This window comes from Lactuca virosa, chromosome 4, assembly GCF_052849685.1.
Source record: "Lactuca virosa cultivar CGN04683 chromosome 4, Lactuca_virosa_CGN04683_v6, whole genome shotgun sequence".
NCBI lineage: Eukaryota > Viridiplantae > Streptophyta > Magnoliopsida > Asterales > Asteraceae > Lactuca > Lactuca virosa.
In genome coordinates this window covers 440,984,314-441,001,660 of record NC_136429.1, presented here as the reverse complement: position 1 = coordinate 441,001,660, position 17,347 = coordinate 440,984,314, and the positions used below count along the sequence as shown (strand labels likewise).

Here is a 17,347-nt window from a genome sequence, read left to right as displayed (position 1 = left end):
AAAAAACACGATACTAAAGTACTCTCCTTTCCTTTCAGATTGGAGAAAACTTTATCTTTCTGCCTAATAGATTCTTTTATTCGTTCTGCTACTCTTTGAAACCATTCAAACTATCAGAATTGTGCTTAATCTTATAAACACAACCATATTTATTAAAAGAATCAGTAAATCATGACGAATATAGTTATCATCCTTTCTGGAGGATCTGAATAGTCCACATCAATGTGTACTAGATCCTTTAGTCCTTCACTTGACTCACATAAACATGTGATCAATGAATTAGTCATAATCTTCCAACAATCAAGATTCTCATACATCACACTATCTAAACTGCATGATTCCAAGTTTCTATCCAGTTGAAACTTGGACGATGAAAATTCCTTTTCACTTGGTTAATTATGATATTACCACAAGCGATATAACAATAATCACATCCACAATTAATATTGCTAATAATAGAAATGTAACCAACACTTTCATAGATGCCATTGCAAGGAAATATAAAGATAAATAGATAAATTAAAATTTTACTTTTATTGATAATAAGCGAAAAACATTTGTCCTTACAATGCAAAATATATGAAAAAAATGTTTCTAGACATTTCCTAAGCAATCTATTAAATTATCATAACTCCCAAGTAGTAGCCTCCAAAATTTGATCATCGAACCATTCGACTAAAGTCCATCTATCACGATCAGATTCAACTCACTCTTCTTAAGCTTCTTTCTTTCTCTTACATCCTGCAAAACATCAAAATGTGATCATCACATCATGTATTAAGAATATATGGAGTTAGATAATGGATGTACCTGAAGTGGAGTGATACGACTTCACTTTACCATCTCTAAGATCTTTCAGGTAGTCAGGATAGCTTCGTAACCAATGCCCCTTCAATTGGAAATAGAAACATATGGACCTTTTAGGATTAACACATGGAACTATATCAGAATTAGTCTTTCTCTTAGCCATACGATCAACAAATTTGACCTTGGCCGATCCCCTTTCATTGGGAAGAGAAACCTTTTCTGGACTACCATTATCAATGTCCTTGGAAATTTAGGTGACAGATCCTTCAAACACTTTTTCTTCAATTGTGCTCTTAATCATTTCTGCTTCAGCTACAATCAACATATGTGTCAGATCAATTAGGGTCACGTCGTGGTCAGTCATAAAGTAGTCTTTAATGAACTGACTATATGACTCAAGTAGCGACAGTATAACCAAGTCAATGGCCAGCTCCCTTAGGAAAACGACACCCAACATTCCCAATCTGTCAATTTAAGATTTCATATTCAAAACATGCGCACACACAGACTTTCCATCTTGATGTTTACATGCCAATAGGGATTGAGTGACTTCGTATTTTTCATATTCAAAGAAACATGACTTGGGGAGAGTCACTGAGGAGGAGGAGGAAGAATTGAAGAAGCATGACCTCCATTTCCACCATTTATCGAAGAAGGGAACGTTCTTTCACCTTGATCAGAAGGTGGAAGATCATCTTCAGAAGGAAGAGGAGAACCACTTCCCAGAGAACGAGGAAGACCATTGTTGTCTGAACTTGACATTTATAATAGGAGAGAAGAGAATTCAAGTTAGTTGATTTTAATCCTTAAATATTAACCCATAAATTTAAATTAAGGCTAGGATCCATATTTTCGATTCAAACTTTGAAGAGGGATGCCGTAATCAAATTCGAATCTATTTTAGGTAGGTAAAGCATTTACCAATTTCAGTCACATAAAACTGCTAGATCATTTGAGATTCATTGAATCTAATCAATGGCATGTTTAATCTCGATTATGCTCTCACTTTGTGATTGGGATGCCAAGGATCACAAACGAGATGTGAATAACCATGCAAATTAGCTTGGTACTCTCGATGTCATTTATCATCTCATTTTAATGTGTCGGTTAACCACACGTGCTCCATTAATGAATGATAATTTTCGAGACACCAATTACTACCCTCTATTAGTCCCATATTAGTGTTCCCGTTAGCCACGCGCACTCCATTAACGACTTATAAAGTGTAATGTGCAATTTCATGGATTAGCATCAAATATACATTTTTCCTAAAGTAACTAAGAGTGGGATTTTAGAAAATAGTTTAGTTATTTATTATCATGATACTTTTAATGAGGTTATGTCCTATAAAACCCGTTCGGCTAACGACTTACCAACAATCAAGGGAGCGTTGGGTAAGAGTGGATACCCAATGATGGTCATTTTATAGGCCACTTCCTTAAACTTCCCTTATAGATCGGTTTCGTGAATGAGGTGTACTAGCAGTTCGGCTGACTTAGTCTTATACATATAGTAAATATTAAAAATTTAATTTTACATATAGTATAAGGTGTATTTTAAAACAATTTAAAAATCCAAGGGTTTAATCTATTAATAAATTAAACTTTTAATTTAATTAAATTTAAACCATCTTATGGATTTATTGATTATCTTTTAACTAATCATTTAATTAAATTAATAGTAAGATCCATAAGTTGTATTTAAAGCTTTTCAAAATACTAGGTTTTTATAATCTTTTAAATTTAAAATTAACACAATTTAATTTAAATTTAAAAAGAAATTGATTTAATAATTATCTATTAACTAAACATTTAGTTAATTTATTAAACCAATTGAGGATTACCCAATTAAATTAATCACAATAATTTAACCTAATCCCCGCCCCCCCTAATTTTCGAAAAACATGGGAGGGATAATTCAAATTTTATAATTATCCAATGATTCACATAAAGAGATAATTACCAAAAATAAGAAAACCCTATCATGAAACCCTAATTTCGAAAATACCTATTCTTGGGGAGGAAGGGAAGGATTTCAATCCTTTCCATATTTCGAAAATCAAGAGGGTTTAGTAAACCCTATGATGTTCGGGGTAGTTTTGTAGTTATGTAGTTTTGTATGGTCTTAGTGGCACAGGGTCACCTGGCCATTAGGATTGTCTTATGATGTTCGGGGTAGTTTTGTAGTTTTGGTAACTAAAGGGTCACCTTGTCACTGGTTAGTTGCAATAATACAAGTTGTTTCACGTAGGATGAGTTGAACGGAATCTTGTGTGGTAACGGTCACCTAAGCTTGAGAGGTTCGAGGCATATATGGGATCAAACGTGCCAATATAAGCAATAGTTGTTTAGGATCCCATTATCTAGTAATTGCATATCTTGTACAATTGATAATCGCTACCTACCATGTTTGATTAAGTTAATAGGAGAAATGTCACCTAACCATTTACTTGTTTCGTTACTTGGTTCCTAGACTTTAGTAAATTAAAGTTTTCAGAAACAATAAAAGTTAATAATTTTTAAAGACTAAATATTGAAAATACTAAATGAAACTTTGTTAAATTATGTTAATAAGTGTTAACACTTTTTCGCCATGCTAAATCTCTCTCTCTCTCTCTCTTGTTGAGTTTCAAGAGACAGTAACATTTGATGGTTATAATTTCTATAACTGGCATAATACCTTAAGGTTCTTCCTTAAGGATAAATAGAAATTATATATATTGAAAGATCCCATGCCTGAACAACCTCTACAAACCAGTCAGTCTGATCATGATGCTTTGATGGAAGTATTATTGTGATGATATTGATGTGTCTTACGTCATACTAGAGTAATTAATCTTGACTTGCAGAAAGTCTTGAATAATTATGAAACATTTGGGATGTCTCAACAAGTAAAGCAAATATTCAATCTAAATAGTAGAAACTGCTTCAAGGTTTTTCAAGTATTGAATAAAGGAAGTCTAAGAGATTGTGTACTCAAACAAACTTATATTTTAGTTAAGGGAAATGCAACATAAACCCAGAAATCAAGAAAGGATCTAAATGATTAATGTTGTTTCTATTGTGAAGAAACTAGACCTTAAAAGAGGAACTGGTCTTCTTATCTCACCAAGTTGACGAAGTCGAGCTTGACCAAGACTTCAAATATCTATATGATAGAACTATTTTTTTCATCATACGCTTGAGTATGTTATACTTTAGGTGACACTAATAATCAATATTATATGCTAGTGATGGGAAGAAATAATCAACTGATTACAAACGAAAGCTATTTCGTGTTGAAGATATAACAAGTGTTGTTATGGTCTTTCATTAAACAATAGATGTTTTTGGTCTTCTTCTTATAGGAACATGTAACAATTGAAATTTATGAATAAATTTAGATTTACTTATCGTTTAATGGATGTTCACATTCATGTCCTGAAACGATGTATTCTGTGTTAAATATTATTTTCTCATAATGTCATTTGTGAAGTAAATCTATAAGCTTTCATTAAATTGATAGTTTTGATCATAACACCTTAATATTCAAATGATATTTGATTCAAACTTATCTATGTGATAATCCTCATGACTATAGAAATATGAAACACATATACCAACTTAAAAAGGATGGAATTTTTGAAGGAAAATGAGCTTGATTCATTTGATATATGTGAATCCTATTTATATGGGAAGATGATTTGTAAGTGTCTTTACCTATTAGTACTTAAAGAACAAAAGGCTTGAAAAAGAATTATACATGATGGGTTTTGAGCATAACAAACAAAAAACATATGTGTGTATACAACCCTAATTTTCCCGATCTATGTTTTCTCTAATTGAACATACAATATTTGAACATCAATTGGGAAACCCTAGGAGGTATATACTATTTTAGAAAATCATATAACGAGGGTTATAGTACATACCTTAATTGTTATGTAGTAATAACAATGAAAATCCTAGTATTCTTGAAACTTTGAGAGAAAGCGTCACAAATGGCACGCCTCTAATGGTTCACACCCAACAAGCAAGATGATGAGAGAAAAGAGAGAGAAGGGGATTGAGAATTTCGGCTATTCCTCTAAGGAATCAAGTAGCGGAAAATGAGAAGGGGTAAGACCCTTTAAATAGGTGAGGTAGCTTAGAGCCAAAGCTAGGGTTTTAGGAGGAGACCCTAATTCCCTTATCTTAGGGACCAAGCAGCCCAAGAATCCCTGTCCAAGAGGCCTTGGACAAAAATTCTAGAGCCTTCCCGAAGATTTTCGTCCAACCTCTTCTGGGGAGGTTCTAGAGCCCATTTCCTCAACTATCAATAAATTGTCAAACAACTCCTGTACTTTTAATTAACGCAATTAATCCCAAAATCAATTCCAATTAATTTTTGATTAACTATTAATTAAATAATATGATTTCTAATTAATATATTATTTTCATAATTTATTAATAAATCAATTATCTCAATTTATTATTCAAACAATAAATTCAACCTCTCTCCAAAAGTCACCCTGTCTAGTTGCAAGTTTTGAAGGCAACCCAAAAGGACTGTGCTACTATCAATTCAAGTATATACCGATTATAGTTGTGGGCTTAGAAACCTAATCCAACAATATTTTCAATACATGAATAGATTTGGTGATAGATACTTAATCAACATCACTGACGACTTTTATTCGTTATTATTGAAACCTTTGATTTGCTTAGATTGTTTCATAGTGAAGATTGAAATACAACTTAATGAGACTATCATAAATCTTTCGTTGTGATAAAGAAAATGAGTTTTTTAAACCAAGACTTCTTGGAACATGTTTGGAATTGTGGAATCGATTCAGAACTCATTCCGTAAAAAACACTCACTTGTCATTAGTATGGTTCTTTTGGCACATGATCACCTGGTCACTTGGATCTGTCTTATGATGTTCGAGGTGGCCTTTGAATTCTCTAGTGGGATAGGGTCACCTGGACAGTGGCTGAATGTCGATAGTACAAGTTTTTGAAGAAGATAAAAGATAGATCTTACAATCTATTATATGATGTTTTAAAGAGCTATTTACTTTATAATTTTTTTGGAGTTATGCTCACTGCAATATATATATATATATATATATATATATATATATATATATATATATATATATATATATATATATATATATATATATTTTGATAACCAAACAAGTAGATTAAATACCTTCATTATACTAGGGATGTAATGGTTTATCATTATCTAAAAGGTATATAGTTATGAAGCTTATGTTAGACAATAAGCTTAACTCACTCTAGCATCTACTAACTGCATTTATGTGAATTGTCCTAAATAATTGTTTAGGATGAAGTTTCTACTAATCCCACTAATTTTAATTCTACAAGACAAGTACTTAGAAAGTTCTTTTTTTTAAGTGGGAGCACTATGGAACTTTAAGATATAAAAAACCATAAGCTAAATGCATCATAGTTTGGAGGTAGCAAGTTTTTCAACTGTTGTTAAATCTGCTCAATAGTTGATCAGAAATTAATAAAGAATATAGAGATGCATTCATGTATGATTATTGATGTGCACAAAAGTACCTACTAGTTTTAAATTTTTAACCTAACAAAACTTTACTAACTACACACTTATAGGCAGTGTACCTAGTCAGGTTATAGAATAGCCCAGGTAAGTTGGGTGTCGATCACAGGGAACGGAATTCAATTAAATAAATTAACTACTTCTATGGGGTTACTGATTTTTCAATATTAGAAGAACTTAAACTATCAATTAAACAAGCAAAGAAAAAAAATTAACTTCAAGAATTAAAAAGAATACTTCTGCTTAGATCTGATTTCACCTTCTACTATTGTTGATTTCTAATAGATGGATTATATTGATTACCAATTTGTTAACTAGCTATTATGATCAAATATCTAGGCCTACCAATTTATGAATTACCAAGCAACGATCATGCACAAGTTAAACACCAAATCGATAATAAGCTCAAATTGGGCTATGAATGATAATAGTTACTTTCTTATGATCAAGTTAAGCAACCAAGCACAAATTAATATTAATTCTGCTCTCTAACACAATTAAAGTTACTAGTTTTAATTACTTAATCTAAGATGTGATTAATCCTAGCTCTAGCTATTTAATGATCATAAACAATTAAGTGAAAAAATCATGCAATTCATATGATCAATAAACACACATAATCTGATTAATAAGCAATATAAACTAGAACTAAAATATGCTAGGGTTTAACTATCAAACACAAGTAAAATCAAATATAATCATCCAAATATCGAAATCAACACATATGGATCAAGTTCATGTTCACCAAACATAAGTAAAAGGTATTTAGCCTCTTATTGTAGTAGATAAACACACAAAATCCATGTAAATTAAGCTAGACATAAGTAATGATTAGAAAACCAACTAGATCAATGTGGAATTCTTCTAAATTTTCTACAATCCTTAAGCTTCACTTGATATTCGATCTTGTTCTAAGTTTACAAGTGTTATTGGTCAGAATTCTCCTCAAAAAACCGATTGCATACCTCCATATTCGACAAAATGTTCGGCTTTTTATAATTTCAAAAATCTGATAACCACGTTGTGGTTAATCGCCACCACGACATGGTACTCGAGTAAATCATGTATTCTCTAAGTCAGCTTAGATGGACGCGAATCTTCTTTTCACCATGTCGTGTTGGAGATCACCACGACGTGGTGTTCTGATTTCAAGTCTTCTTTTTTCTTTCTTCTTGCTTTAGCTCCTGCTTTCCTGCTTTGAGCTCCTCATATGCTTTCTTTTTGTCCCGATCAAGTCTTCACTGCTACAAAACATATTTCAAACATAATAAGTATCTTTTGTTCAAAAATAAACATAATTGTAGCGAAAAATATTAGAAATATGCATTAAATACATAGTTAAATATACATATATCACATTAACCCACACATGGATTTTGCTTGCCCTCAAGCAAAACTGATTTTATTATTATCATATAAAGACTTTAGCTACCAACATCGCACAAGACAATCCATTTTGAGCCTCTCCATTACTCCAAGAGCGCAATGCATGTATTTGTGTCTAAATTTTCCTAACAACTTCCCCAATCCTAAATACTCACAATCTTCATAAACACTTCCCCACTTCTTTTGAACAACACTCATATCATGCATCCCTCTGAATATATCCTCATCAATCTTTCTTAACCTCGAGGTAATTTTTGGTTAAACCTCCAAGCATACATATGAAAAAATAACCTAGAAACTAAAAAAATTCAATAAATAATAACTTGGCAAATTTCGCCTTATTCTTCAGACATCGATGATTTGGAGCTTTTCTTCATGATTTTTTTTATCTTCATATCTTTGTAGACTCTTATTCTCAAACTTTTGCAACTTTTCTTTTTCTTTTTCTATTTTTTTTTTCTTTTCTCACTTTTTTCACTCAAAACTAAAAATCCTAAAAAAAACCATATACTTAAGCAAGGTTACTTAATTCAACCCTTACTGGTTAGAGGTATTAGTCTAAGGTGCATTGACTACTTAAGGTTTCCTGGATACATTTCTGGTACACCATGCTAATCATATTGTGGCCCTCAAACTATGCAAAGTCGTGTTTTTGTTCCATGATTTCACTAGGATAGGGAAGCCACAAATACACTATAACATATAATGGCTCAAATAAACATTGAAACTTGCATCAGATCGTCCCAAACAATGCTAGCAACCTATATCTCAACATAACAATTTTAGACAATTATTTCAAATCTTTCTAATAATTTTTTAAATCCTAGTCATTTTTCAATTTCAATTTTTTAATCAGAATGCTTGTATTTCTATATTCAACCCCTACCCCACACTAAAATGATGCAATGTCCCCATTGCATGCTCAAACAATTAAAGAACATAAAATTAAAAAGGAAGAATTGGAATAGACTCCGCTTGGGTAGTAGTGGTGAGATTGAATTCTGGAACTTGTGTGGTAAAGCTTGGACTTCTCGTACAATGGTTGGAAATAGTACTTCTGGACTCGTTTCTCATGAATGCAAATGTGACAGATCGAAATCAATTAAAGAACCATTCTTCAAAAAGTGTATTCAACCTTAAACATGGCATGGGAAAGCAACGTTACGACATGGTGTTGAGTTTGAAGTCGTAATGGTCGTGAATTTTAAAATCGACACGGCGTGATATAGGGATGCCATGTCATGGTGTCTGGTTGGATATAATCGTCCTAAATCCGAATACCACGAAGTGGTGATGATGGCCACGTCGTGGTGTCTTCTCAAAGTGTCTTCAATGGTAAAAATAATGCATCGACTCTTCTTAATGGCTTAGGACTACTCCTGACTTTTCCTTTATGTAAAATTCTTGAAAACTCTTCTCTCTATTAAGTGGGTACCCCACACTTATTAAAAAAAACATGGTCTTGAATTATAATCTTCACAGATTGCACAAATTCTTCATCCATTACGTTCCTTCACTGCTTCACATATTTTTTTAACACTACAAAATAAAATCAAAAGACTAGAGAAACACATGATCATTTCGTTAAACTAAAAATAACAACTAAAACTAAAATAAAACTAACAATTAAAAAGAAATTAAAAGAAAATGAAAATGCAAACTCTAAAACATCTGGTTGCCTCCCAAAAAAGCGCTTCTTTTTTACGAGTTATGACCCGGAATTTTTCCCATTCTACGTTCTTCCGGTTGGGAGTGGTATCTCCTTTTTCTCTTTCCAGTTGCGCTTGTACGCTTGAACTCTTCGAATGTATGCCTTCTTCGAATTCTCCTTCTTCTTTTCATTTTCACCCTCTTCACATTTGCGCTTTTTCCCTTTGTTATTTCCTTTTACTTTCGTGTTCTTTTTCTCGTCTTCATGATCCTCCTTCTCTAACTCCATCTTGAATATTATAGGCTTCTTTAATTTTCCACCCATATCTTCATCATTTATCTCAACTTCTTCATACAAATCATATTCTATTTCATCACTTACTTCTTCCTCTTGAACCTTAGGTGTAGTAAACGCGCTCACCTCAAATGTCATAGGAATCGAGGTTTTTGGTTTAGAACATTTGAATTTGTCACCATGGGGCTTCTCCCAAACCTTCAACTCTTCTTCCATCATCTTTTCAATTACTTCTAACTCACTAAGGTCTTCTTCCATATCATCCATCTTCGACACTTCATCTTTTGGCTTTTCATGACTCACTTTTGGACTCATTTCGAAAGTAATTGCTTAATCTTCTACATGAAGTGTGAGCTTTGATTCGTGGATATCAACTAGAGTTCTTGCGGTACTCAATAATGGTCTTCCCAAAATTATGGGAAGGTCTTCATCTTCTTTCATGTCGAGAACAATAAAGTCATCCGAAAAAACAAACTTTCCCACCTTTACTAACAAGCCTTCAATGATTCCTCATGGGTAAGTGATCGAGTGATACGCCATTCGAATTGTCATCCTCGTGTATTGGAGCCTTGGTAAACCGATATTTTTATAAAAAGAATATGTCATAAGGTTGATGCTTTCCCCCGAATCGGCTAATGCATTTATAGAAGTAGGGTTGCCAAATTCACAAGGAAAAGTTAGTTGGCCTGGATCTCCCACCTTTATTGGCAATCCATTGATGATAAGCAATATGGGTAATGCATTTTCCAACTCCTTCCTATTAGTCATAACATCCTTTGGAAGCTTAGCCATTGACTTGAGGAATGGGGCATTTATCAAGAGTGAGAGCACTTGTTCCATAAACTTCTTTTGTTCAAGCTCCAGAGAATGCTTAATTGCCGAGATGGGAATGGCAAAGAAGGCTGATATGATCTAATAGGTAAAAAAAATTTGTCCTCCCGTGACCACGACGTGGTGAATCTTCAGACTGCGACTCACTTTTTGTTCTTTAACATCGGGCTTCACTTCTTCCAAATACGAATCAGAATATATAGTAGTTGTTTCATGGGTCATAAATGGCTCAAAATGAACCTCTTCTTCGGTGTCGATCGCCATTACATGAGGTTCTAATTTTTGGTCTTGATTTCTAGGTGGTAATCTCTCATTGACAAGTGTTGTCAATTTCCCAAGCTGAGTCGCTATATTCTTGATGGAAGTTTGATGATTCCTCACATTAGCATCAGTAGTATCATGTATCTTCTCAGATGCTTCCATAAACCTATGGAGTACCGAATCAAAATCCATCTTCTTTTCGGGAGGAGGTTGCTCTTTTTGATATAAACCCTGACGGGTTTGTGTATATTTCTCATCATTTTGCTTATTGTAGTCTTCATATGGCAACCAATCCTTTTTGGGCTTCCTCCAATATCTATCATACTTATCACCACTAGAGTAGAAAACTTGGGCTTTTCGGTTACTATTCTCATCTAGATCACAATCTGTTAGGAAGTAAATCGGATAACTAGCAAAACTATAAGCACACAATACATAATATTTACGTGGTTCAGTCAAGGTGACCTACGTCCACGGACAGGAGGGGAGTATTTTTTATTTTAGAGCTCTCAAATAGAGGTTACAAGTACAATTACATATAGATTCGCCTATCACTCTAGAATTCAAGATACAAATTGACTTAACATGTATCCCTATTTATAGTAGAGGGATTAGACCTAAAACCCTAATGGGCCAAGCCCATTGGCCTATAGGACCATGAAATGTGTCAGCCAAGCATAATCTGAAATGCATCACCATTTAAAACAGTCTTCCATGTCATACAATCCATGAGCATAAGCAACACACATGATGGAGCATCGTGTGCCATAGTGGAGGATCATGATGTACAAGTGGCGCATCATGAAGACTAATGGACCGACATCCATCATTGTAGCACAACATGGTGTAATCCTTGATCAATACCAACTTCCGAGCATCCTTCAACAATCTTAAGCATCATAGCGGGCTTCATAGTGTACTTGGCTCATCAAGGACCATAATGGTCCATCTTGCGCCATGATGGTGTAACAAGTGTATGGACAGCGAAAGTGGTTTCAAGTGTGGCACAAGAACATCAAGATTTGGGCAACAACGCCGCCATGGCACAATAGGAACATGCATAACACAAAAATGCCATGTTTGGCTCAACAACATACTGCATGGTGCAACAGGAGTACCCTATCGCGCAAGAGGGATACCCATGGAGCAAGAAGTGGGGCCCTTGGCGCAACAACATCCTTCTTGGCCCAACCCTTCAACAGATGGCACAACAAGGTCCCCTTGTTTCTCCATATCACTACCAAGTGCTCCAAACCTCTTCCAGGTTCTCCAAACCCCCTTCTTCATGATTTGTTCCTTTGGAACTTGCTCTGTTCCTTTTTCTGACGATCCATTCCTTTCTCAGATGATCCATTTCTTTGTCACATGCTCCATGAACCCCAAGTGCTCCATTGAGTTCCAAGTGCTCTAAATGCTCCATGAACATGATCCAAATGCTCCATGAACATGATCCAAATGATCGAGTCACATTTAACACACTCCACCTTGACTTAAGCATCATTTGAATTCCACCTCGAGCAAGAACTTCCTCTCCCATCCTGCCATTCGTCCCCGAAGGGACCTACCTCCTGCGAACATCAACCAAATCCAACCAAAGCTTTAACTTCTCTATGTGTAATGTCCTTGTCACCATGTCTTCCAGATTCTCCTTGGCACTATACTTTTGGATTCATAACCTGTCATAGAACATGATAGGTTTCTCCACCTTCAAAAGAAGACTTTGAACAAGACCAACCGCCAATGATCTTCTTATCTCCAGATCACAATAAAGTTCCAAATCTATCAATCCAACCAAGTCCATATGCCGTGCATTTGCACCATATACCATAAAAACATTAAGCGTTCCCTTCAAGTGTCACAAGATCCACTTGACCACTTCCCAATGAGCTTTTCCCTGATTTCCTCGAAACGCCAAAGAAGTACCAACAAGTTTGGACTGATCACAATAGAACGACCGCAAGACTTTCTCAAAGTAATTAGAAATGTGTAACTATCCTACCCTTCTATAACTCCAAATCTCCATCCTTGCTATCATCTTTTCAGCTCCTAAATCGTTCATCACAAACTCATTCTCCAGAAGCTTTTTCAAGTTGACTTTCCCGACATCAGCATCACCAGATACTTCTTCCTTAGGTTGAACAAGGGATTCCTCACGTCTATGCTGTTCCAAGCCACCTGGCTGTTCCTCATTTATCGTAAAACTTTGTGGGGTCTCTGCTTCAAACTCCACCTTCTGGCTAGCATCCTGATCATTCCCTGCAACACTTGTACCACCTCCTCTCTAGTTACACATAGCGGATTTAAAGGTCACATCTATGCTAATAATGAATTTTGAGTTTGTTCTTTTGTACACCACAGACGATGACCTTTCCCTCCAGATGCATATCCTAGAAATATGCACTTCATTTCTTTGCGCTCTAGTTTATCGTCATTCACATGAGCATAAGCAGAGCATCCAAACATTTATAAACTAGTGTTCTCATAGGGTTTCCTAGACCACACCTCTTGAGGATTCTTACAATCAATTACAATTGATAGAGATATATTCGCCAGATAGCAAGTAGTGTTAACTGCTTCCGTACAGAATTGTTATGATAATTTAACAGATTATCGTATGCACTAAGCATGCTCCACTAGTGTTTGGTTCATCTGTTCCGCCACTCCGCTTTGTTGTGGTGTTAGTCGTGTATTGTGATGCCTCACTATACATCTGTTTTCCAGAAGTTGTCAAATGAAACCTTGTAGAATTCCAACCCATTTTCTGTTCTGAGTGACCTAACATGGTTCCTGGTATGTTTCTCAACCATTGTCTTCCACTCCATGAACCTCCCAAACACTTAATCCTCATCCTTTGTATTTAGAAAATACACCCATGTCTTCCTTAAGTAATCATCCATAAAAGTCACAAAGTATTGACATCCACCATAAGACTTCACATGAGAGGGACCCCATAGATATGAGTGAACACACTCGAGAATCTCCTTTCTTGAGTGTTGAACCGAACTAAACTTCACCCTGCTTTGTATCTCTTGAACACATGCTTCACCAGGTTTAGCTTTACCATTTGCATCCCCACCAAACAAGCCCTTTTTGCTCACATGTCCCAACTTACGATGCCACAATTTTCTTTCATCATTATATTGATCCAAGGATTGTGATACATTCACTGTTCCCCCAATCGTACAACCACCCGGAATATAAATCCCATGAGGATTCATAATTCCCTTCATAACTACAAGATCACCCTTGGAGACTCTTAACTAGCCACCCTCTCCAGAATATTTCAATCCATTCTTCGCCAAAATGCCAAGAGAAATAAAATTCTTTCAAAGTTCCGGTACGAACCAACAATCCAGTTTCCTAACCATACGATTATGCATCTTGATATGCACCGTGCCACTACCCTTGATACTTCTCACCAAATCATCATCCATCTTGATTGTGCCATTCCACTCTTTGAGGGAGTCGAATTAGTCAAGATTGCATGTCATATGACAGGATGCTCCATAGTCCAAGACCCAAGCATCAGCAGAACAAGATGTACAAACTGTTAAAACTTCACCATCATCGCCTTCATCAGAATTTTCTTGAACCACAACAACATTGTTGTTGCTTGGTCCAACACCATTATTACCTTTCTTCTGCAATGGACAATCCCTTCTGAAGTGCCCCTTTTCCTTGCATTTATACCATTTGATGTTGGCTTTTTATTCGAAACTTGACATCCCTTTGTTACCTCCACCTCTATCTGATGTTCTTCCTCTGCCTGCGAACAAACCGGAACTGGAACTTCTTCTCCAACTGAAATTTTTCTTTTCAGTTCCTTGGACAAAAAATAATTCTTCACATCATTCACAATAATCTTTGTACTACCATACAACATGGTATCAACGAAATTCTCATAAAAATCAACAATGAACATAAGAGGATAAGTGCTTGATCTTCATCTTCAATCTTTACATTCACACCTTGTAATTCCAAAATGATCCTATTGAAGTTGTCGAGATGATCCTCCATTTGGGTGCTTTCCATCATCCTAAGAGTATACAAACGTTGCTTCTGGTATAGCCTGTTCATCATAGAATTGTTCTGATACTTGTCACATAATTTCTCCCAAATCCCATCAGCACTCGTTTGATCCACGACCTCTCTCAGTACTTCGTCTGTCAAACTCAAAACAATAGCACTATGCGCTCTTTCAATAATATCCACCTTCCTTTCAGCCGCCATATCCTTTGGCAGTTTCGCTTTTCCTTCCAGTGCCGTTGCACATACCTCTTGAACCAGAAGAGCCTTCATCTTCACCTTCCACAAAGTGAAATCATTCAAACCATTGAACTTCTCCAAATCAAACTTGTGAGATGCCATCTTCAATTAACAGAACACCAACTACAACGCTGATACCACTTGTTAGGATCACTACAAGCCCAACCATGCCAACATAGAAGAACAGTGAGGTTCCATTTTCTAAAACTAATTCGTGATAGAAGGCATTACGCATTGCCTTATATGCTATCTTATAGTTTCTATTTTTACCGATGTGGGATTCGGATTGCATCCCAACAATCCTCCCCTCAAACCGAAGTTCCTCCCTTGGCCACCCCTTCAACGATTGTTCATCAGATCTAATCCTTTTTCATACCGCCGATGCTTCTCGGGACATGCTCACCTGACAGAGGCCATCAGGAAGACTTTCGATACAAGGATTCAGGATCAACTTCCTTGGACCGGGAATTATTAGGGATTGCACCACCTGTACTGTCCACATCATTCGGGCTACGACTGTATCTCTGATACCACTTGTTAGGAAGCAAAGCGAATAACTAGCAAAACTATAAGCACACAAGACACAATATTTACGTGGTTCAGTCAAGGTGACCTACTTCCATAGGCAGGAGGGGAGTATTCTTTATTTTAGAGCTCTCAAATAGAGGTTACAAGTACAATTACATAGAGATTCACCTATCACTCTAGAATTCAATATACAAAATGACTTAGCATGCATCCCTATTTATAGTAGAGAGATCAGACCTAAAACCCTAATGGGCCAAGACCATAGGCCCATGAAAGGTGTCAACCAATCACAATCCGGCATACAACATCTTTTGGATCATTCTTCCATGTCATACAACCCATGAGCAAAAGCAACATACATGATGGAGCACCTTGTGCCATTGTGGAGCATCATGATGTACAAGTGTCGCATCATGAACACTAATGGCCCAACATCCATCATGGTGGCACAACATGGTGTATCCTTGAGCAATACCAACTTCTGAGCATCCTGAAACAATCTTGAGCATCATAGAGGACTTCATAGCATACTTGGCTCATCGAGGACCAAGATGGTCCGTCTTGCGCCATGATGGCGCGACAAGTGTATGGATGTCGCAAGTGGCTTCAAGTGTGGCTCAAGAACATCAACATTTGAGCAACAGCACCACCATGGTGCAACAGGAACATGCATGGCACAACAAGGCCATGTTTGGCATAACAACATACTCTATGGTGCAACATGAGTACCCCATGGCGCAAGAAGGATACCCCATGGGGCAACAGGGACTAGCTTGGCACAAGAAGTAGTGCCCTTGGTGCAACAACATCCTTCATGGCCCAACTCTTCAACAGATGGCGCAACAAGGTCCCCTTGTTGCTTCATATCACTCCCAAGTGCTCCAAACATCTTCCAGGTGCTCCAAACCCCCTTCTGTATGATCCGTTCCTTTGTCAAACAATCAATTCCTTTCTTAGATGAGTTGTTCCTTTGTCCCATTCTACATGCACCCCAAGTGCTCCAAATACTCCATAAACATGATCCATATGCTCGAGTCACATTTAACACATTCCTTAGTCAAATGGGGTCCACTACAATTATCACACCCAAATCTTATGGCATGGATTGATTTATCTAGTTTTGTCATTCACCTATCCATATTTTCTGACTTCGCCAAAACTGTAACCATGTTATCGTTCCCTCCATCACCTTTACCTACAGTGACATTCTCTCTTGGGTTGTGGTACTTACGTGAGTGATTTTCAAATTCTTCAATCAATTATTTAATAGTTGTCGGGTCCTTCTTCATCATAGACCTTTGAGTGTCAAGAAGTTTTCTTTTTGTGACATTCAATCCATCATAGAAAATGAACACTTTTTGTTGGATATTAAGATCATGTTGAGGACAACTACTAAGCAAGCCCTTGTAGCTCTCCCATGCTTCATATAATGACTCTCTAACCTCTTGTTGAAAATTAGCAATCTTCTTTTTAAGCATTGAGATCTTTGAAGGAGAACTAAAATGCTAAGTAAAAGCATCACAAAATTTTTCCCATGTGGTAATGGATTTGGGTGCGAGTGACTTCAACCAAAGCTTGGCTTCACCGGTAAATGTCACCGAAAGCATCCTAAGCAACAGGGATTCTCTTGGCACGTTAGAAACATTGAAGTAGTTTGCAATGTCCTTTACTTCATTAATATGTTTGAATGCATCTTCGTACTCTTTCCCAGTGAAAGGTATGTCCTTGAGCATCGACAGAATATGCCCTTTGATCTGAAAACTTCTTGCAGCT

General features: G+C 36.1%; 1 non-coding gene across 1 annotated transcript; it reads left to right on the top strand.

Moving 5' to 3' along the window:
* The first annotated feature begins 16,945 nt into the window (after positions 1 to 16,945).
* LOC145110089 (small nucleolar RNA R71) lies at positions 16,946 to 17,052 on the top strand. Its single transcript, XR_013709471.1, has one exon. It is a non-coding gene; the product is annotated as a small nucleolar RNA R71 (small nucleolar RNA).
* Positions 17,053 to 17,347: the final 295 nt, after the last annotated feature.